This window comes from Taudactylus pleione, unplaced genomic scaffold (assembly GCF_031769625.1).
Source record: "Taudactylus pleione unplaced genomic scaffold, aTauple2 ptg000282l, whole genome shotgun sequence".
NCBI lineage: Eukaryota > Metazoa > Chordata > Amphibia > Anura > Myobatrachidae > Taudactylus > Taudactylus pleione.
In genome coordinates, this window is record NW_028284684.1 from 13,524,683 (window position 1) to 13,549,208 (window position 24,526).

General features: G+C 39.4%; 7 non-coding genes across 7 annotated transcripts; all 7 read left to right on the plus strand.

The window, feature by feature from the left end:
* Positions 1-1,256: 1,256 nt before the first annotated feature.
* TRNAD-GUC (transfer RNA aspartic acid (anticodon GUC)) lies at positions 1,257-1,328 on the plus strand. Its single transcript has one exon. It is a non-coding gene; the product is annotated as a tRNA-Asp (tRNA).
* Positions 1,329-3,270: 1,942 nt separating this feature from the next.
* Positions 3,271-3,342, plus strand: TRNAD-GUC (transfer RNA aspartic acid (anticodon GUC)). Its single transcript has one exon. It is a non-coding gene; the product is annotated as a tRNA-Asp (tRNA).
* A 5,976-nt stretch (positions 3,343-9,318) lies between these two features.
* Positions 9,319-9,390, plus strand: TRNAD-GUC (transfer RNA aspartic acid (anticodon GUC)). Its single transcript has one exon. It is a non-coding gene; the product is annotated as a tRNA-Asp (tRNA).
* Positions 9,391-11,341: 1,951 nt separating this feature from the next.
* TRNAD-GUC (transfer RNA aspartic acid (anticodon GUC)) lies at positions 11,342-11,413 on the plus strand. Its single transcript has one exon. It is a non-coding gene; the product is annotated as a tRNA-Asp (tRNA).
* Positions 11,414-17,644: 6,231 nt separating this feature from the next.
* TRNAD-GUC (transfer RNA aspartic acid (anticodon GUC)) lies at positions 17,645-17,716 on the plus strand. Its single transcript has one exon. It is a non-coding gene; the product is annotated as a tRNA-Asp (tRNA).
* A 2,206-nt stretch (positions 17,717-19,922) lies between these two features.
* TRNAD-GUC (transfer RNA aspartic acid (anticodon GUC)) lies at positions 19,923-19,994 on the plus strand. Its single transcript has one exon. It is a non-coding gene; the product is annotated as a tRNA-Asp (tRNA).
* A 4,219-nt stretch (positions 19,995-24,213) lies between these two features.
* Positions 24,214-24,285, plus strand: TRNAD-GUC (transfer RNA aspartic acid (anticodon GUC)). Its single transcript has one exon. It is a non-coding gene; the product is annotated as a tRNA-Asp (tRNA).
* Positions 24,286-24,526: the final 241 nt, after the last annotated feature.

A 24,526-nucleotide genomic window follows, 5' to 3' on the forward strand; every position in this document is an offset into this window, starting at 1 on the left:
CTACCCATGCGCCGCCTCCGGCGTGTGCATGCGCAAGATCCGTCCAGCGACGGCTGCTCCATCGATATGGGTCTAGCTACAAGACGGAGTGGCTGTCAATGTTGATTGATAATTCACCGCGTTTTGTATGCGGGGAGGGGGGGGTGGCTGCACAAATGCAGGCATTCCCTTAGGAACGCCTGGTGTTTGTGGGTGGCCCTACTGACATCACTAGTGATGTCAGTAGTGGACTTCCTGTTCTATTAGAGCAGGAAGTTTACTCGGGCTTGTGAGAGCTCAGACCCTTCCACAGGGTCTCCTCGCAAGCCTGATGGTCACGATAATCGCGATGGGCTCCAGGCCACTCGCAAAAGCTGTGGGAGGTCACACACAGCTTAGCGAGCGGCCTGATGAAAGAAAAAAACAAATACAAAACATAAAAAACCGCCCTTGTTCTGAGCAAGCACTCACTAGCAGCAAGCGGCTCTGAATCAGGCCCTATATCAGCTATAATCTAAAAGATATTGCTTAGAACATGTACAACATGGCAAATCCAGCATTTATTGGACTTTATATTCAGGATTCCCATGTATTAAAATTGTATGGTATAGAATATCCAGAAAATGCATAGATATTTATTGGTGCCTTAAAAGAAGAGTGAATATATACATATATATTTTTTTTTTAATTAAGTTGGAAACAGTAGCTGAATAATAGAATAAATTATCAATTTTTATAGCATTCACATAATTTGGGCATAATTTAGCAGAAGAGATTTGGAGTTTAATATTCCTCATGCAGAGCTACCATTGGTCTCTAGCATAATAGTCTTTTAGCCATTCAAGGATTTCTAAGCAAATTCTAATTAGAAAAAAGTTGATAAGGGGTAATGGGTTTTGCTAAATTCATTTGAGCTTTTTAAAGGATCTTGAATTACTAAATATACAATCAAGCATCAGAAATGGTCAACCATAAATCAATTCATAGAAATACCTATAAACACTGGCAAATCAACAGTAAAATCCTAGAACATCTCAGTCCAGGGATTATCGGACATGGGTAGAGTAAGAAAATGATAGCTGGGGCAATTTCTATAAGCATTTGACCTAGCTCATGATGCAGAAGAATCGACATGGATCTGATATATGGTGAAAGAGTACACTAACAAATTGATGTATAAATGATTTCAATCATTTTCATTACCCAAGGAAATTATATTAACTCTTAGTTGAAAATCACTTTTCTGGACTGGACCAGAAATCACAGCACACAGCTGATCCTCGTTAGTATAGTGGTGAGTATCCCTGCCTGTCACGCGGGAGACCGGGGTTCAATTCCCCGACGGGGAGGCTATAACTTTTATTTCTCCAATATTCCATTTCAGACACAGTGGAAAAATAATAATACAAATGTTATGGCATGCATAAATAACAACCCAAACTATAATATATTGAGATGTGTACTTAAAGGAAACCCTCATAGATCCATACAAATGGAATAGCAGATAGAGAAAACAAAATGTACCAACTGTAATGATATACTTCTATTACCATTTGTTGGCGTTAGGTGGCTATGGAATAAATCAGAATGGTTTGGTATTTTGGGAAGGTTTATACATACTTACATTTTTATATGTAGAAATAAAATATAGGCAAGGAGGTTGGCATATTGGTGTATGCCACTTTTTGGAATGAAAACTGCACACATTTTCTAGGACATCAAACTACAACATTCAGAATTATTTTGACATTTCTAGCATTGAAAGACCACATTGCTGGGCCCCATTCTCAAGAACAGTATAGGTCAAGTAACTTCTCAAGCAATTTTCTTGTGCTGTCTAAGCCCAACTCCATGAGGTGGGTCCTCAAGACCCAAATTCCATTTTGCAATGGTTAGTAGAATGGATTTTATTTTTTAACAAGCACTTCATTTACATGTCTTTGGCAAGCACCCAAAAATTTTCCTAAGGACTATGGGCCTGATTCAGACACACTCGCAAGCGCACAACACTCGTAAGTGGTTCGACGGTCCCCCACTACCCATGCGCCGCCTCCGGCGTGTGCATGCCCAAGATCCGTCCAGCGATGGCTGCTCCATCGATATGGGTCTAGCTACAAGACGGAGCGGCTGTCAATGTTGATTGATAACTCACCGCGTTTTGTATGCGGGGAGGGGGGGGTGCCTGCACAAATGCAGGCATTCCCTTAGGAACGCCTGGTGTTTGTGGTTGGCCCTACTGACATCACTAGTGATGTCAGTAGTGGACTTCCTGTTCTATTAGAGCAGGAAGTTTACTCGGGCTTGTGAGAGCTCAGACCCTTCCACAGGGTCTCCTCGCAAGCCTGATGGTCACGATAATCGCGATGGGCTCCAGGCCACTCGCAAAAGCTGTGGGAGGTCACCCACAGCTTAGCGAGCGGCCTGATGAAAGAAAAAAACAAATACAAAACATAAAAAACCGCCCTTGTTCTGAGCAAGCACTCACTAGCAGCAAGCGGCTCTGAATCAGGCCCTATATCAGCTATAATCTAAAAGATATTGCTTAGAACATGTACAACATGGCAAATCCAGCATTTATTGGACTTTATATTCAGGATTCCCATGTATTAAAATTGTATGGTATAGAATATCCAGAAAATGCATAGATATTTATTGGTGCCTTAAAAGAAGAGTGAATATATACATATATATATTTTTTTTAATTAAGTTGGAAACAGTAGCTGAATAATAGAATAAATTATCAATTTTTATAGCATTCACATAATTTGGGCATAATTTAGCAGAAGAGATTTGGAGTTTAATATTCCTCATGCAGAGCTACCATTGGTCTCTAGCATAATAGTCTTTTAGCCATTCAAGGATTTCTAAGCAAATTCTAATTAGAAAAAAGTTGATAAGGGGTAATGGGTTTTGCTAAATTCATTTGAGCTTTTTAAAGGATCTTGAATTACTAAATATACAATCAAGCATCAGAAATGGTCAACCATAAATCAATTCATAGAAATACCTATAAACACTGGCAAATCAACAGTAAAATCCTAGAACATCTCAGTCCAGGGATTATCGGACATGGGTAGAGTAAGAAAATGATAGCTGGGGCAATTTCTATAAGCATTTGACCTAGCTCATAATGCAGAAGAATCGACATGGATCTGATATATGGTGAAAGAGTACACTAACAAATTGATGTATAAATGATTTCAATCATTTTCATTACCCAAGGAAATTATATCAACTCTTAGTTGAAAATCACTTTTCTGGACTGGACCAGAAATCACAGCACACAGCTGATCCTCGTTAGTATAGTGGTGAGTATCCCCGCCTGTCACGCGGGAGACCGGGGTTCAATTCCCCGACGGGGAGGCTATAACTTTTATTTGTCCAATATTCCATTTCAGACACAGTGGAAAAATAATAATACAAATGTTATGGCATGCATAAATAACAACCCAAACTATAATATATTGAGATGTGTACTTAAAGGAAACCCTCATAGATCCATACAAATGGAATAGCAGATAGAGAAAACAAAATGTACCAACTGTAATGATATACTTCTATTACCATTTGTTGGCGTTAGGTGGCTATGGAATAAATCAGAATGGTTTGGTATTTTGGGAAGGTTTATACATACTTACATTTTTATATGTAGAAATAAAATATAGGCAAGGAGGTTGGCATATTGGTGTATGCCACTTTTTGGAATGAAAACTGCACACATTTTCTAGGACATCAAACTACAACATTCAGAATTATTTTGACATTTCTAGCATTGAAAGACCACATTGCTGGGCCCCATTCTCAAGAACAGTATAGGTCAAGTAACTTCTCAAGCAATTTTCTTGTGCTGTCTAAGCCCAACTCCATGAGGTGGGTCCTCAAGACCCAAATTCCATTTTGCAATGGTTAGTAGAATGGATTTTATTTTTTAACAAGCACTTCATTTACATGTCTTTGGCAAGCACCCAAAAATTTTCCTAAGGACTATGGGCCTGATTCAGACACAATCGCAAGCGCACAACACTCATAAGTGGTTCGACGATCCCCCACTACCCATGCGCCGCCTCCGGCGTGTGCATGCCCAAGATCCGTCCAGCGACGGCTGCTCCATCGATATGGGTCTAGCTACAAGACGGAGCGGCTGTCAATGTTGATTGATAACTCACTGCGTTTTGTATGCGGGGAGGGGGGGGTTGCTGCACAAATGCAGGCATTCCCTTAGGAACGCCTGGTGTTTGTGGTTGGCCCTACTGACATCACTAGTGATGTCAGTAGTGGACTTCCTGTTCTATTAGAGCAGGAAGTTTACTCAGGCTTGTGAGAGCTCAGACCCTTCCACAGGGTCTCCTCGCAAGCCTGATGGTCACGATAATCGCGATGGGCTCCAGGCCACTCGCAAAAGCTGTGGGAGGTCACCCACAGCTTAGCGAGTGGCCTGATGAAAGAAAAAAACAAATACAAAACATAAAAAACCGCCCTTGTTCTGAGCAAGCACTCACTAGCAGCAAGCGGCTCTGAATCAGGCCCTATATCAGCTATAATCTAAAAGATATTGCTTAGAACATGTACAACATGGCAAATCCAGCATTTATTGGACTTTATATTCAGGATTCCCATGTATTAAAATTGTATGGTATAGAATATCCAGAAAATGCATAGATATTTATTGGTGCCTTTAAAGAAGAGTGAATATATATATATATATATATATTTTTTTTTTAATTAAGTTGGAAACAGTAGCTGAATAATAGAATAAATTATCAATTTTTATAGCATTCACATAATTTGGGCATAATTTAGCAGAAGAGATTTGGAGTTTAATATTCCTCATGCAGAGCTACCATTGGTCTCTAGCATAATAGTCTTTTTAGCCATTCCAGGATTTCTAAGCAAATTCTAATTAGAAAAAAGTTGATAAGGGGTAATGGGTTTTGCTAAATTCATTTGAGCTTTTTAAAGGATCTTGAATTACTAAATATACAATCAAGCATCAGAAATGGTCAACCATAAATCAATTCATAGAAATACCTATAAACACTGGCAAATCAACAGTAAAATCCTAGAACATCTCAGTCCAGGGATTATCGGACATGGGTAGAGTAAGAAAATGATAGCTGGGGCAATTTCTATAAGCATTTGACCTAGCTCATGATGCAGAAGAATCAACATGGATCTGATATATGGTGAAAGAGTACACTAACAAATTGATGTATAAATGATTTCAATCATTTTCATTACCCAAGGAAATTATAACAACTCTTAGTTGAAAATCACTTTTCTGGACTGGACCAGAAATCACAGCCCACAGCTGATCCTCGTTAGTATAGTGGTGAGTATCCCCGCCTGTCACGTGGGAGACCGGGGTTCAATTCCCAGACGGGGAGGCTATAACTTTTATTTCTCCAATATTCCATTTCAGACACAGTGGAAAAATAATAATACAAATGTTATGGCATGCATAAATAACAACCCAAACTATAATATATTGAGATGTGTACTTAAAGGAAACCCTCATAGATCCATACAAATGGAATAGCAGATAGAGAAAACAAAATGTACCAACTGTAATGATATACTTCTATTACCATTTGTTGGCGTTAGGTGGCTATGGAATATATCAGAATGGTTTGGTATTTTGGGAAGGTTTATACATACTTACATTTTAATATGTAGAAATAAAATATAGGCAAGGAGGTTGGCATATTGGTGTATGCCACTTTTTGGAATGAAAACTGCACACATTTTCTAGGACATCAAACTACAACATTCAGAATTATTTTGACATTTCTAGCATTGAAAGACCACATTGTTGGGCCCCATTCTCAAGAACAGTATGGGTCAAGTAACTTCTCAATCAATTTTCTTGTGCTGTCTAAGCCCAACTCCATGAGGTGGGTCCTCAAGACCCAAATTCCATTTTGCAATGGTTAGTAGAATGGATTTTATTTTTTAACAAGCACTTCATTTACATGTCTTTGGCAAGCACCCAAAAATTTTCCTAAGGACTATGGGCCTGATTCAGACACACTCGCAAGCACACAACACTCATAAGTGGATCGACGGTCCCCCACTACCCATGCGCCGCCTCCGGCGTGTGCATGCCCAAGATCCGTCCAGCAACGGCTGCTCCATCGATATGGGTCTAGCTACAAGACGGAGCGGCTGTCAATGTTGATTGATAACTCACCGTGTTTTTTATGTGGGGAGGGGGCGGTGGCTGCACAAATGCAGGCATTCCCTTAGGAACGCCTGGTGTTTGTGGTTGGCCCTACTGACATCACTAGTGATGTCAGTAGTGGACTTCCTGTTCTATTAGAGCAGGAAGTTTACTCGGGCTTGTGAGAGCTCAGACCCTTCCACAGGGTCTCCTCGCAAGCCTGATGGTCACGATAATCGCGATGGGCTCCAGGCCACTCGCAAAAGCTGTGGGAGGTCACCCACAGCTTAGCGAGTGGCCTGATGAAAGAAAAAAGCAAATACAAAACATAAAAAACCGCCCTTGTTCTGAGCAAGCACTCACTAGCAGCAAGCGGCTCTGAATCAGGCCCTATATCAGCTATAATCTAAAAGATATTGCTTAGAACATGTACAACATGGCAAATCCAGCATTTATTGGACTTTATATTCAGGATTCCCATGTATTAAAATTGTATGGTATAGAATATCCAGAAGATGCATAGATATTTATTGGTGCCTTAAAAGAAGAGTGAATATATACATATATATATATTTTTTAATTAAGTTGGAAACAGTAGCTGAATAATAGAATTAATTATCAATTTTTATAGCATTCACATAATTTGGGTATAATTTAGCAGAAGAGATTTGGAGTTTAATATTCCTCATGCAGAGCTACCACTGGTCTCTAGCATAATAGTCTTTTAGCCATTCAAGGATTTCTAAGCAAATTCTAATTAGAAAAAAGTTGATAAGGGGTAATGGGTTTTGCTAAATTCATTTGAGCTTTTTAAAGGATCTTGAATTACTAAATATACAATCAAGCATCAGAAATGGTCAACCATAAATCAATTCATAGAAATACCTATAAACACTGGCAAATCAACAGTAAAATCCTAGAATCTCTCAGTCCAGGGATTATCGGACATGGGTAGAGTAAGAAAATGATAGCTGGGGCAATTTCTATAAGCATTTGACCTAGCTCATGATGCAGAAGAATCGACATGGATCTGATATATGGTGAAAGAGTACACTAACAAATTGATGTATAAATGATTTCAATCATTTTCATTACCCAAGGAAATTATAACAACTCTTAGTTGAAAATCACTTTTCTGGACTGGACCAGAAATCACAGCACACAGCTGATCCTCGTTAGTATAGTGGTGAGTATCCCCTCCTGTCACACGGGAGACCGGGGTTCAATTTCCCGACGGGGAGGCTATAACTTTTATTTCTCCAATATTCCATTTCAGACACAGTGGAAAAATAATAATACAAATGTTATGGCATGCATAAATAACAACCCAAACTATAATATATTGAGATGTGTACTTAAAGGAAACCCTCATAGATCCATACAAATGGAATAGCAGATAGAGAAAACAAAATGTACCAACTGTAATGATATACTTCTATTACCATTTGTTGGCGTTAGGTGGCTATGGAATAAATCAGAATGGTTTGGTATTTTGGGAAGGTTTATACATACTTACATTTTTATATGTAGAAATAAAATATAGGCAAGGAGGTTGGCATATTGGTGTATGCCACTTTTTGGAATGAAAACTGTACACATTTTCTAGGACATCAAACTACAACATTCAGAATTATTTTGACATTTCTAGCATTGAAAGACCACATTGCTGGGCCCCATTCTCAAGAACAGTATAGGTCAAGTAACTTCTCAAGCAATTTTCTTGTGCTGTCTAAGCCCAACTCCATGAGGTGGGTCCTCAAGACCCAAATTCCATTTTGCAATGGTTAGTAGAATGGATTTTATTTTTTAACAAGCACTTCATTTACATGTCTTTGGCAAGCACCCAAAAATTTTCCTAAGGACTATGGGCCTGATTCAGACACACTCGCAAGCGCACAACACTCGTAAGTGGTTCAACGGTCCCCCACTACCCATGCGCCGCCTCCGGCGTGTGCATGCGCAAGATCCGTCCAGCGACGGCTGCTCCATCGATATGGGTCTAGCTACAAGACGGAGCGGCTGTCAATGTTGATTGATAACTCACCGCGTTTTGTATGTGGGGAGGGGGCGGTGGCTGCACAAAAGCAGGCATTCCCTTAGGAACGCCTGGTGTTTGTGGGTGGCCCTACTGACATCACTAGTGATGTCAGTAGTGGACTTCCTGTTCTATTAGAGCAGGAAGTTTACTCGGGCTTGTGAGAGCTCAGACCCTTCCACAGGGTCTCCTCGCAAGCCTGATGGTCACGATAATCGCGATGGGCTCCAGGCCACTCGCAAAAGCTGTGGGTAGTCACTGACAGCTTAGCAAGTGGCCTGATGAAAGAAAAAAACAAATACAAAACATAAAAACCGCCGTTATTCTGAGCAAGCACTCACTAGCAGCAAGCGGCTCTGAATCAGGCCCTATATCAGCTATAATCTAAAAGATATTGCTTAGAACATGTACAACATGGCAAATCCAGCATTTATTGGACTTTATATTCAGGATTCCCATGTATTAAAATTGTATGGTATAGAATATCCAGAAAATGCATAGATATTTATTGGTGCCTTAAAAGAAGAGTGAATATATACATATATATATTTTTTTTAATTAAGTTGGAAACAGTAGCTGAATAATAGAATAAATTATCAATTTTTATAGCATTCACATAATTTGGGCATAATTTAGCAGAAGAGATTTGGAGTTTAATATTCCTCATGCAGAGCTACCATTGGTCTCTAGCATAATAGTCTTTTAGCCATTCAAGGATTTCTAAGCAAATTCTAATTAGAAAAAAGTTGATAAGGGGTAATGGGTTTTGCTAAATTCATTTGAGCTTTTTAAAGGATCTTGAATTACTAAATATACAATCAAGCATCAGAAATGGTCAACCATAAATCAATTCATAGAAATACCTATAAACACTGGCAAATCAACAGTAAAATCCTAGAACATCTCAGTCCAGGGATTATCGGACATGGGTAGAGTAAGAAAATGATAGCTGGGGCAATTTCTATAAGCATTTGACCTAGCTCATGATGCAGAAGAATCGACATGGATCTGATATATGGTGAAAGAGTACACTAACAAATTGATGTATAAATGATTTCAATCATTTTCATTACCCAAGGAAATTATATCAACTCTTTGTTGAAAATCACTTTTCTGGACTGGACCAGAAATCACAGCGCACAGCTGATCCTCGTTAGTATAGTGGTGAGTATCCCCGCCTGTCACGCGGGAGACCGGGGTTCAATTCCCCGACGGGGAGGCTATAACTTTTATTTGTCCAATATTCCATTTCAGACACAGTGGAAAAATAATAATACAAATGTTATGGCATGCATAAATAACAACCCAAACTATAATATATTGAGATGTGTACTTAAAGGAAACCCTCATAGATCCATACAAATGGAATAGCAGATAGAGAAAACAAAATGTACCAACTGTAATGATATACTTCTATTACCATTTGTTGGCATTAGGTGGCTATGGAATAAATCAGAATGGTTTGGTATTTTGGGAAGGTTTATACATACTTACATTTTTATATGTAGAAATAAAATATAGGCAAGGAGGTTGGCATATTGGTGTATGCCACTTTTTGGAATGAAAACTGCACACATTTTCTAGGACATCAAACTACAACATTCAGAATTATTTTGACATTTCTAGCATTGAAAGACCACATTGCTGGGCCCCATTCTCAAGAACAGTATAGGTCAAGTAACTTCTCAAGCAATTTTCTTGTGCTGTCTAAGCCCAACTCCATGAGGTGGGTCCTCAAGACCCAAATTCCATTTTGCAAGGGTTAGTAGAATGGATTTTATTTTTTAACAAGCACTTCATTTACATGTCTTTGGCAAGCACCCAAAAATTTTCCTAAGGACTATGGGCCTGATTCAGACACACTCGCAAGCGCACAACACTCATAAGTGGTTCGACGGTCCCCCACTACCCATGCGCCGCCACCGGCGTGTGCATGCCCAAGATCCGTCCAGCGACGGCTGCTCCATCGATATGGGTCTAGCTACAAGACGGAGCGGCTGTCAATGTTGATTGATAACTCACTGCGTTTTGTATGCGGGGAGGGGGGGGTTGCTGCACAAATGCAGGCATTCCCTTAGGAACGCCTGGTGTTTGTGGTTGGCCCTACTGACATCACTAGTGATGTCAGTAGTGGACTTCCTGTTCTATTAGAGCAGGAAGTTTACTCAGGCTTGTGAGAGCTCAGACCCTTCCACAAGGTCTCCTCGCAAGCCTGATGGTCACGATAATCGCGATGGGCTCCAGGCCACTCGCAAAAGCTGTGGGAGGTCACCCACAGCTTAGCGAGTGGCCTGATGAAAGAAAAAAACAAATACAAAACATAAAAAACCGCCCTTGTTCTGAGCAAGCACTCACTAGCAGCAAGCGGCTCTGAATCAGGCCCTATATCAGCTATAATCTAAAAGATATTGCTTAGAACATGTACAACATGGCAAATCCAGCATTTATTGGACTTTATATTCAGGATTCCCATGTATTAAAATTGTATGGTATAGAATATCCAGAAAATGCATAGATATTTATTGGTGCCTTTAAAGAAGAGTGAATATATATATATATATATATATATTTTTTTTTTAATTAAGTTGGAAACAGTAGCTGAATAATAGAATAAATTATCAATTTTTATAGCATTCACATAATTTGGGCATAATTTAGCAGAAGAGATTTGGAGTTTAATATTCCTCATGCAGAGCTACCATTGGTCTCTAGCATAATAGTCTTTTTAGCCATTCCAGGATTTCTAAGCAAATTCTAATTAGAAAAAAGTTGATAAGGGGTAATGGGTTTTGCTAAATTCTTTTGAGCTTTTTAAAGGATCTTGAATTACTAAATATACAATCAAGCATCAGAAATGGTCAACCATAAATCAATTCATAGAAATACCTATAAACACTGGCAAATCAACAGTAAAATCCTAGAACATCTCAGTCCAGGGATTATCGGACATGGGTAGAGTAAGAAAATGATAGCTGGGGCAATTTCTATAAGCATTTGACCTAGCTCATGATGCAGAAGAATCAACATGGATCTGATATATGGTGAAAGAGTACACTAACAAATTGATGTATAAATGATTTCAATCATTTTCATTACCCAAGGAAATTATAACAACTCTTAGTTGAAAATCACTTTTCTGGACTGGACCAGAAATCACAGCCCACAGCTGATCCTCGTTAGTATAGTGGTGAGTATCCCCGCCTGTCACGTGGGAGACCGGGGTTCAATTCCCCGACGGGGAGGCTATAACTTTTATTTCTCCAATATTCCATTTCAGACACAGTGGAAAAATAATAATACAAATGTTATGGCATGCATAAATAACAACCCAAACTATAATATATTGAGATGTGTACTTAAAGGAAACCCTCATAGATCCATACAAATGGAATAGCAGATAGAGAAAACAAAATGTACCAACTGTAATGATATACTTCTATTACCATTTGTTGGCGTTAGGTGGCTATGGAATATATCAGAATGGTTTGGTATTTTGGGAAGGTTTATACATACTTACATTTTAATATGTAGAAATAAAATATAGGCAAGGAGGTTGGCATATTGGTGTATGCCACTTTTTGGAATGAAAACTGCACACATTTTCTAGGACATCAAACTACAACATTCAGAATTATTTTGACATTTCTAGTATTGAAAGACAACATTGTTGGGCCCCATTCTCAAGAACAGTATGGGTCAAGTAACTTCTCAATCAATTTTCTTGTGCTGTCTAAGCCCAACTCCATGAGGTGGGTCCTCAAGACCCAAATTCCATTTTGCAATGGTTAGTAGAATGGATTTTATTTTTTAACAAGCACTTCATTTACATGTCTTTGGCAAGCACCCAAAAATTTTCCTAAGGACTATGGGCCTGATTCAGACACACTCGCAAGCGCACAACACTCATAAGTGGATCAACGGTCCCCCACTACCCATGCGCCGCCTCCGGCGTGGGCATGCCCAAGATCCGTCCAGCGACGGCTGCTCCATCGATATGGGTCTAGCTACAAGACGGAGCGGCTGTCAATGTTGATTGATAACTCACCGCATTTTGTATGTGGGGAGGGGGCGGTGGCTGCACAAATGCAGGCATTCCCTTAGGAACGCCTGGTTTGTGGTTGGCCCTACTGACATCACTAGTGATGTCAGTAGTGGACTTCCTGTTCTATTAGAGCAGGAAGTTTACTCGGGCTTGTGAGAGCTCAGACCCTTCCACAGGGTCTCCTCGCAAGCCTGATGGTCACGATAATCGCGATGGGCTCCAGGCCACTCGCAAAAGCTGTGGGAGGTCACCCACAGCTTAGCGAGTGGCCTGATGAAAGAAAAAAGCAAATACAAAACATAAAAAACCGCCCTTGTTCTGAGCAAGCACTCACTAGCAGCAAGCGGCTCTGAATCAGGCCCTATATCAGCTATAATCTAAAAGATATTGCTTAGAACATGTACAACATGGCAAATCCAGCATTTATTGGACTTTATATTCAGGATTCCCATGTATTAAAATTGTATGGTATAGAATATCCAGAAGATGCATAGATATTTATTGGTGCCTTAAAAGAAGAGTGAATATATACATATATATATATTTTTTAATTAAGTTGGAAACAGTAGCTGAATAATAGAATTAATTATCAATTTTTATAGCATTCACATAATTTGGGTATAATTTAGCAGAAGAGATTTGGAGTTTAATATTCCTCATGCAGAGCTACCACTGGTCTCTAGCATAATAGTCTTTTAGCCATTCAAGGATTTCTAAGCAAATTCTAATTAGAAAAAAGTTGATAAGGGATAATGGGTTTTGCTAAATTCATTTGAGCTTTTTAAAGGATCTTGAATTACTAAATATACAATCAAGCATCAGAAATGGTCAACCATAAATCAATTCATAGAAATACCTATAAACACTGGCAAATCAACAGTAAAATCCTAGAATCTCTCAGTCCAGGGATTATCGGACATGGGTAGAGTAAGAAAATGATAGCTGGGGCAATTTCTATAAGCATTTGACCTAGCTCATGATGCAGAAGAATCGACATGGATCTGATATATGGTGAAAGAGTACACTAACAAATTGATGTATAAATGATTTCAATCATTTTCATTACCCAAGGAAATTATAACAACTCTTAGTTGAAAATCACTTTTCTGGACTGGACCAGAAATCACAGCACACAGCTGATCCTCGTTAGTATAGTGGTGAGTATCCCCTCCTGTCACACGGGAGACCGGGGTTCAATTTCCCGACGGGGAGGCTATAACTTTTATTTCTCCAATATTCCATTTCAGACACAGTGGAAAAATAATAATACAAATGTTATGGCATGCATAAATAACAACCCAAACTATAATATATTGAGATGTGTACTTAAAGGAAACCCTCATAGATCCATACAAATGGAATAGCAGATAGAGAAAACAAAATGTACCAACTGTAATGATATACTTCTATTACCATTTGTTGGTGTTAGGTGGCTATGGAATAAATCAGAATGGTTTCTTAATTTGGGAAGGTTTATACATACTTACATTTTTATAAGTAGAAATAAAATATAGGCAAGGAGGTTGGCATATTGGTGTATGCCACTTTTTGGAATGAAAACTGTACACATTTTCTAGGACATCAAACTACAACATTCAGAATTATTTTGACATTTCTAGCATTAAAAGACCACATTGCTAGGCCCCATTCTCAAGAGCAGTATAGGTCAAGTAACTTCTCAAGCAATTTTCTTGTGCTGTCTAAGCCCAACTCCATGAGGTGGGTCCTCAAGACCCAAATTCCATTTTGCAATGGTTAGTAGAATGGATTTTATTTTTTAACAAGCACTTCATTTACATGTCTTTGGCAAGCACCCAAAAATTTTCCTAAGGACTATGGGCCTGATTCAGACACACTCGCAAGCGCACAACACTCGTAAGTGGTTCAACGGTCCCCCACTACCCATGCGCCGCCTCCGGCGTGTGCATGCGCAAGATCCGTCCAGCGACGGCTGCTCCATCGATATGGGTCTAGCTACAAGACGGAGCGGCTGTCAATGTTGATTGATAACTCACCGCGTTTTGTATGTGGGGAGGGGGCGGTGGCTGCACAAATGCAGGCATTCCCTTAGGAACGCCTGGTGTTTGTGGGTGGCCCTACTGACATCACTAGTGATGTCAGTAGTGGACTTCCTGTTCTATTAGAGCAGGAAGTTTACTCGGGCTTGTGAGAGCTCAGACCCTTCCACAGGGTCTCCTCGCAAGCCTGATGGTCACGATAATCGCGATGGGCTCCAGGCCACTCGCAAAAGCTGTGGGTAGTCACTGACAGCTTAGCAAGCGGCCTGATGAAAGAAAAAAACAAATACAAAACATAAAAAAACGCCCTTATTCTGAGCAAGCACTCACTAGCAGCAAGCGGCTCTGAATCAGGCCCTATATCAGCTATAATCTAAAAGATATTGCTTAGAACATGTACAACATGACAAATCCAGCATTTATTGGACTTTATATTCAGGATTCCCATGTATTAAAATTGTATGGTATAGAATATCCAGAAAACGCATAGATATTTATTGGTGCCTTAAAAGAAAAGTGAATATTTACATATATATATATTTTTTAATTAAGTTGGAAACAGTAGCTGAATAATAGAATAAATTATCAATTTTTATAGCATTCACATAATTTGGGCATAATTTAGCAGAAGAGATTTGGAGTTTAATATTCCTCATGCAGAGCTACCATTGGTCTCTAGCATAATAGTCTTTTAGCCATTCAAGGATTTCTAAGCAAATTCTAATTAGAAAAAAGTTGATAAGGGGTAATGGGTTTTGCTAAATTCATTTGAGCTTTTTAAAGGATCTTGAATTACTAAATATACAATCAAGCATCAGAAATGGTCAACCATAAATCAATTCATAGAAATACCTATAAACACTGGCAAATCAACAGTAAAATCCTAGAACATCTCAGTCCAGGGATTATCGGACATGGGTAGAGTAAGAAAATGATAGCTGGGGCAATTTCTATAAGCATTTGACCTAGCTCATGATGCAGAAGAATCGACATGGATCTGATATATGGTGAAAGAGTACACTAACAATTTGATGTATAAATGATTTCAATCATTTTCATTACCCAAGGAAATTATAACAACTCTTAGTTGAAAATCACTTTCAAGACTGGACCAGAAATCAGAGCACACAGCTGAGCCTCGTTAGTATAGTGGTGAGTGTCCCCGCCTGTCACGCGGGAGACCGGGGTTGAATTCCCCGACGGGGAGGCTATAACTTTTATTTCTCCAATATTCCATTTCAGACACAGTGGAAAAATAATAATACAAATGTTATGGCATGCATAAATAACAACCCAAACTATAATATATTGAGATGTGTACTTAAAGGAAACCCTCATAGATCCATACAAATGGAATAGCAGATAGAGAAAACAAAATGTACCAACTGTAATGATATACTTCTATTACCATTTGTTGGCGTTAGGTGGCTATGGAATAAATCAGAATGGTTTGGTATTTTGGGAAGGTTTATACATACTTACATTTTTATATGTAGAAATAAAATATAGGCAAGGAGGTTGGCATATTGGTGTATGCCACTTTTTGGAATGAAAACTGCACACATTTTCTAGGACATCAAACTACAACATTCAGAATTATTTTGACATTTCTAGCATTGAAAGACCACATTGCTGGGCCCCATTCTCAAGAACAGTATAGGTCAAGTAACTTCTCAAGCAATTTTCTTGTGCTGTCTAAGCCCAACTCCATGAAGTGGGTCCTCAAGACCCAAATTCCATTTTGCAATGGTTAGTAGAATGGATTTTATTTTTTAACAAGCACTTCATTTACATGTCTTTGGCAAGCACCCAAAAATTTTCCTAAGGACTATGGGCCTGATTCAGACACACTCGCAAGCGCACAACACTCGTAAGTGGTTCGACGGTCCCCCACTACCCATGCGCTGCCTCCGGCGTGTGCATGCGCAAGATCCGTCCAGCGACGGCTGCTCCATCGATATGGGTCTAGCTACAAGACGGAGCGGCTGTCAATGTTGATTGATAACTCACCGCGTTTTGTATGTGGGGAGGGGGCGGTGGCTGAACAAATGCAGGCATTCCCTTAGGAACGCCTGGTGTTTGTGGGTGGCCCTACTGACATCACTAGTGATGTCAGTAGTGGACTTCCTGTTCTATTAGAGCAGGAAGTTTACTCGGGCTTGTGAGAGCTCAGACCCTTCCACAGGGTCTCCTCGCAAGCCTGATGGTCACGATAATCGCGATGGGCTCCAGGCCACTCGCAAAAGCTGTGGGTAGTCACCGACAGCTTAGCAAGCGGCCTGATGAAAGAAAAAAACAAATACAAAACATAAAAAAACGCCCTTATTCTGAGCAAGCACTCATTAGCAGCAAGCGGCTCTGAATCAGGCCCTATATCAGCTATAATCTAAAAGATATTGCTTAGAACATGTACAACATGACAAATCCAGCATTTATTGGACTTTATATTCAGGATTCCCATGTATTAAAATTGTATGGTATACAATATCCAGAAAACGCATAGATATTTATTGGTGCCTTAAAAGAAAAGTGAATATTTACATATATATATTTTTTTTAATTAAGTTGGAAACAGTAGCTGAATAATAGAATAAATTATCAATTTTTATAGCATTCACATAATTTGGGCATAATTTAGCAGAAGAGATTTGGAGTTTAATATTCCTCATGCAGAGCTACCATTGGTCTCTAGCATAATAGTCTTTTAGCCATTCAAGGATTTCTAAGCAAATTCTAATTAGAAAAAAGTTGATAAGGGGTAATGGGTTTTGCTAAATTCATTTGAGCTTTTTAAAGGATCTTGAATTACTAAATATTAGGGATGTGCAGGCTCGGATAGGTTCGAGTTTGCACGTGGAGTTCGGATTTTTCCCTCCAAAAAAACGGAACTCAGAACGAGGCAAAACGTCATCTTACATGGACGAACATCATCATTCCTGGACAAAAGACCAGGAATGATGATGTTCGTCCATGTAAGATGACGTTTTGCCTCGTTCTGAGTTCCGTTTTTTTGGAGGGAAAAATCCGAACTCCACGTGCAAACTCGAACCTATCCGAGCCTGCACATCCCTACTAAATATACAATCAAGCATCAGAAATGGTCAACCATAAATCAATTCATAGAAATACCTATAAACACTGGCAAATCAACAGTAAAATCCTAGAATCTCTCAGTCCAGGGATTATCGGACATGGGTAGAGTAAGAAAATGATAGCTCGGGCAATTTCTATAAGCATTTGACCTAGCTCATGATGCAGAAGAATCGACATGGATCTGATATATGGTGAAAGAGTACACTAACAAATTGATGTATAAATGATTTCAATCATTTTCATTACCCAAGGAAATTATAACAACTCTTAGTTGAAAATCACTTTTCTGGACTGGACCAGAAATCACAGCACACAGCTGATCCTCGTTAGTATAGTGGTGAGTATCCCCGCCTGTCACGCGGGAGACCGGGGTTCAATTTCCCGACGGGGAGGCTATAACTTTTATTTCTCCAATATTCCATTTCAGACACAGTGGAAAAATAATAATACAAATGTTATGGCATGCATAAATAACAACCCAAACTATAATATATTGAGATGTGTACGTAAAGGAAACCTTCATAGATCCATACAAATGGAATAGCAGATAGAGAAAACAAAATGTACCAACTGTAATGATATACTTCTATTACCATTTGTTGGCGTTAGGTGGCTATGGAATAAATCAGAATGGTTTGGTATTTTGGGAAGGTTTATACATACTTACATTTTTATATGTAGAAATAAAATATAGGCAAGGAGGTTGGCATATTGGTGTATGCCACTTTTTGGAATGAAAACTGCACACATTTTCTAGGACATCAAACTACAACATTCAGAATTATTTTGACATTTCTAGCATTGAAAGACCACATTGCTGGGCCCCATTCTCAAGAACAGTATAGGTCAAGTAACTTCTCAAGCAATTTTCTTGTGCTGTCTAAGCCCAACTCCATGAGGTGAGTCCTCAAGACCCAAATTCCATTTTGCAATGGTTAGTAGAATGGATTTTATTTTTTAACAAGCACTTCATTTACATGTCTTTGGCAAGCACCCAAAATTTTTCCTAACGACTATGGGCCTGATTCAGACACACTCGCAAGCGCACAACACTCGTAAGTGGTTCGACGGTCCCCCACTACCCATGCGCCGCCTCCGGCGTGTGCATGCACAAGATCCGTCCAGCGACGGCTGCTCCATCGATATGGGTCTAGCTACAAGACGGAGCGGCTGTCAATGTTGATTGATAACTCACCGCGTTTTGTATGCGGGGAGGGGGGGGTGGCTGCACAAATGCAGGCATTCCCTTAGGAATGCCTGGTGTTTGTGGTTGGCCCTACTGACATCACTAGTGATGTCAGTAGTGGACTTCCTGTTCTATTAGAGCAGGAAGTTTACTCCGGCTTGTGAGAGCTCAGACCCTTCCACAGGGTCTCCTCGCAAGCCTGATGGTCACGATAATCGCAATGGGCTCCAGGCCACTCGCAAAAGCTGTGGGAGGTCACCCACAGCTTAGCGAGCGGCCTGATGAAAGAAAAAAACAAATACAAAACATAAAAAAACGCCCTTATTCTGAGCAAGCACTCATTAGCAGCAAGCGGCTCTGAATCAGGCCCTATATCAGCTATAATCTAAAAGATATTGCTTAGAACATGTACAACATGACAAATCCAGCATTTATTGGACTTTATATTCAGGATTCCCATGTATTAAAATTGTATGGTATACAATATCCAGAAAACGCATAGATATTTATTGGTGCCTTAAAAGAAAAGTGAATATTTACATATATATATTTTTTTTAATTAAGTTGGAAACAGTAGCTGAATAATAGAATAAATTATCAATTTTTATAGCATTCACATAATTTGGGCATAATTTAGCAGAAGAGATTTGGAGTTTAATATTCCTCATGCAGAGCTACCATTGGTCTCTAGCATAATAGTCTTTTAGCCATTCAAGGATTTCTAAGCAAATTCTAATTAGAAAAAAGTTGATAAGGGGTAATGGGTTTTGCTAAATTCATTTGAGCTTTTTAAAGGATCTTGAATTACTAAATATTAGGGATGTGCAGGCTCGGATAGGTTCGAGTTTGCACGTGGAGTTCGGATTTTTCCCTCCAAAAAAACGGAACTCAGAACGAGGCAAAACGTCATCTTACATGGACGAACATCATCATTCCTGGACAAAAGACCAGGAATGATGATGTTCGTCCATGTAAGATGACGTTTTGCCTCGTTCTGAGTTCCGTTTTTTTGGAGGGAAAAATCCGAACTCCACGTGCAAACTCGAACCTATCCGAGCCTGCACATCCCTACTAAATATACAATCAAGCATCAGAAATGGTCAACCATAAATCAATTCATAGAAATACCTATAAACACTGGCAAATCAACAGTAAAATCCTAGAATCTCTCAGTCCAGGGATTATCGGACATGGGTAGAGTAAGAAAATGATAGCTCGGGCAATTTCTATAAGCATTTGACCTAGCTCATGATGCAGAAGAATCGACATGGATCTGATATATGGTGAAAGAGTACACTAACAAATTGATGTATAAATGATTTCAATCATTTTCATTACCCAAGGAAATTATAACAACTCTTAGTTGAAAATCACTTTTCTGGACTGGACCAGAAATCACAGCACACAGCTGATCCTCGTTAGTATAGTGGTGAGTATCCCCGCCTGTCACGCGGGAGACCGGGGTTCAATTTCCCGACGGGGAGGCTATAACTTTTATTTCTCCAATATTCCATTTCAGACACAGTGGAAAAATAATAATACAAATGTTATGGCATGCATAAATAACAACCCAAACTATAATATATTGAGATGTGTACGTAAAGGAAACCCTCATAGATCCATACAAATGGAATAGCAGATAGAGAAAACAAAATGTACCAACTGTAATGATATACTTCTATTATCATTTGTTGGCGTTAGGTGGCTATGGAATAAATCAGAATGGTTTGGTATTTTGGGAAGGTTTATACATACTTACATTTTTATATGTAGAAATAAAATATAGGCAAGGAGGTTGGCATATTGGTGTATGCCACTTTTTGGAATGAAAACTGCACACATTTTCTAGGACATCAAACTACAACATTCAGAATTATTTTGACATTTCTAGCATTGAAAGACCACATTGCTGGGCCCCATTCTCAAGAACAGTATAGGTCAAGTAACTTCTCAAGCAATTTTCTTGTGCTGTCTAAGCCCAACTCCATGAGGTGAGTCCTCAAGACCCAAATTCCATTTTGCAATGGTTAGTAGAATGGATTTTATTTTTTAACAAGCACTTCATTTACATGTCTTTGGCAAGCACCCAAAATTTTTCCTAACGACTATGGGCCTGATTCAGACACACTCGCAAGCGCACAACACTCGTAAGTGGTTCGACGGTCCCCCACTACCCATGCGCCGCCTCCGGCGTGTGTATGCGCAAGATCCGTCCAGCGACGGCTGCTCCATCGATATGGGTCTAGCTACAAGACGGAGCGGCTGTCAATGTTGATTGATAACTCACCGCGTTTTGTATGCGGGGAGGGGGGGGTGGCTGCACAAATGCAGGCATTCCCTTAGGAATGCCTGGTGTTTGTGGTTGGCCCTACTGACATCACTAGTGATGTCAGTAGTGGACTTCCTGTTCTATTAGAGCAGGAAGTTTACTCGGGCTTGTGAGAGCTCAGACCCTTCCACAGGGTCTCCTCGCAAGCCTGATGGTCACGATAATCGCAATGGGCTCCAGGCCACTCGCAAAAGCTGTGGGAGGTCACCCACAGCTTAGCGAGCGGCCTGATGAAAGAAAAAAACAAATACAAAACATAAAAAAACGCCCTTATTCTGAGCAAGCACTCACTAGCAGCAAGCGGCTCTGAATCAGGCCCTATATCAGCTATAATCTAAAAGATATTGCTTAGAACATGTACAACATGACAAATCCAGCATTTATTGGACTTTATATTCAGGATTCCCATGTATTAAAATTGTATGGTATAGAATATCCAGAAAACGCATAGATATTTATTGGTGCCTTAAAAGAAAAGTGAATATTTACATATATATATTTTTTTTAATTAAGTTGGAAACAGTAGCTGAATAATAGAATAAATTATCAATTTTTATAGCATTCACATAATTTGGGCATAATTTAGCAGAAGAGATTTGGAGTTTAATATTCCTCATGCAGAGCTACCATTGGTCTCTAGCATAATAGTCTTTTAGCCATTCAAGGATTTCTAAGCAAATTCTAATTAGAAAAAAGTTGATAAGGGGTAATGGGTTTTGCTAAATTCATTTGAGCTTTTTAAAGGATCTTGAATTACTAAATATACAATCAAGCATCAGAAATGGTCAACCATAAATCAATTCATAGAAATACCTATAAACACTGGCAAATCAACAGTAAAATCCTAGAACATCTCAGTCCAGGGATTATCGGACATGGGTAGAGTAAGAAAATGATAGCTGGGGCAATTTCTATAAGCATTTGACCTAGCTCATGATGCAGAAGAATCGACATGGATCTGATATATGGTGAAAGAGTACACTAACAATTTGATGTATAAATGATTTCAATCATTTTCATTACCCAAGGAAATTATAACAACTCTTAGTTGAAAATCACTTTCAAGACTGGACCAGAAATCAGAGCACACAGCTGAGCCTCGTTAGTATAGTGGTGAGTGTCCCCGCCTGTCACGCGGGAGACCGGGGTTGAATTCCCCGACGGGGAGGCTATAACTTTTATTTCTCCAATATTCCATTTCAGACACAGTGGAAAAATAATAATACAAATGTTATGGCATGCATAAATAACAACCCAAACTATAATATATTGAGATGTGTACTTAAAGGAAACCCTCATAGATCCATACAAATGGAATAGCAGATAGAGAAAACAAAATGTACCAACTGTAATGATATACTTCTATTACCATTTGTTGGCGTTAGGTGGCTATGGAATAAATCAGAATGGTTTGGTATTTTGGGAAGGTTTATACATACTTACATTTTTATATGTAGAAATAAAATATAGGCAAGGAGGTTGGCATATTGGTGTATGCCACTTTTTGGAATGAAAACTGCACACATTTTCTAGGACATCAAACTACAACATTCAGAATTATTTTGACATTTCTAGCATTGAAAGACCACATTGCTGGGCCCCATTCTCAAGAACAGTATAGGTCAAGTAACTTCTCAAGCAATTTTCTTGTGCTGTCTAAGCCCAACTCCATGAGGTGGGTCCTCAAGACCCAAATTCCATTTTGCAATGGTTAGTAGAATGGATTTTATTTTTTAACAAGCACTTCATTTACATGTCTTTGGCAAGCACCCAAAAATTTTCCTAAGGACTATGGGCCTGATTCAGACACACTCGCAAGCGCACAACACTCGTAAGTGGTTCGACGGTCCCCCACTACCCATGCGCCGCCTCCGGCGTGTGCATGCACAAGATCCGTCCAGCGACGGCTGCTCCATCGATATGGGTCTAGCTACAAGACGGAGCGGCTGTCAATGTTGATTGATAACTCACCGCGTTTTGTATGCGGGGAGGGGGGGGTGGCTGCACAAATGCAGGCATTCCCTTAGGAATGCCTGGTGTTTGTGGTTGGCCCTACTGACATCACTAGTGATGTCAGTAGTGGACTTCCTGTTCTATTAGAGCAGGAAGTTTACTCCGGCTTGTGAGAGCTCAGACCCTTCCACAGGGTCTCCTCGCAAGCCTGATGGTCACGATAATCGCAATGGGCTCCAGGCCACTCGCAAAAGCTGTGGGAGGTCACCCACAGCTTAGCGAGCGGCCTGATGAAAGAAAAAAACAAATACAAAACATAAAAAAACGCCCTTATTCTGAGCAAGCACTCATTAGCAGCAAGCGGCTCTGAATCAGGCCCTATATCAGCTATAATCTAAAAGATATTGCTTAGAACATGTACAACATGACAAATCCAGCATTTATTGGACTTTATATTCAGGATTCCCATGTATTAAAATTGTATGGTATACAATATCCAGAAAACGCATAGATATTTATTGGTGCCTTAAAAGAAAAGTGAATATTTACATATATATATTTTTTTTAATTAAGTTGGAAACAGTAGCTGAATAATAGAATAAATTATCAATTTTTATAGCATTCACATAATTTGGGCATAATTTAGCAGAAGAGATTTGGAGTTTAATATTCCTCATGCAGAGCTACCATTGGTCTCTAGCATAATAGTCTTTTAGCCATTCAAGGATTTCTAAGCAAATTCTAATTAGAAAAAAGTTGATAAGGGGTAATGGGTTTTGCTAAATTCATTTGAGCTTTTTAAAGGATCTTGAATTACTAAATATTAGGGATGTGCAGGCTCGGATAGGTTCGAGTTTGCACGTGGAGTTCGGATTTTTCCCTCCAAAAAAACGGAACTCAGAACGAGGCAAAACGTCATCTTACATGGACGAACATCATCATTCCTGGACAAAAGACCAGGAATGATGATGTTCGTCCATGTAAGATGACGTTTTGCCTCGTTCTGAGTTCCGTTTTTTTGGAGGGAAAAATCCGAACTCCACGTGCAAACTCGAACCTATCCGAGCCTGCACATCCCTACTAAATATACAATCAAGCATCAGAAATGGTCAACCATAAATCAATTCATAGAAATACCTATAAACACTGGCAAATCAACAGTAAAATCCTAGAATCTCTCAGTCCAGGGATTATCGGACATGGGTAGAGTAAGAAAATGATAGCTCGGGCAATTTCTATAAGCATTTGACCTAGCTCATGATGCAGAAGAATCGACATGGATCTGATATATGGTGAAAGAGTACACTAACAAATTGATGTATAAATGATTTCAATCATTTTCATTACCCAAGGAAATTATAACAACTCTTAGTTGAAAATCACTTTTCTGGACTGGACCAGAAATCACAGCACACAGCTGATCCTCGTTAGTATAGTGGTGAGTATCCCCGCCTGTCACGCGGGAGACCGGGGTTCAATTTCCCGACGGGGAGGCTATAACTTTTATTTCTCCAATATTCCATTTCAGACACAGTGGAAAAATAATAATACAAATGTTATGGCATGCATAAATAACAACCCAAACTATAATATATTGAGATGTGTACGTAAAGGAAACCCTCATAGATCCATACAAATGGAATAGCAGATAGAGAAAACAAAATGTACCAACTGTAATGATATACTTCTATTACCATTTGTTGGCGTTAGGTGGCTATGGAATAAATCAGAATG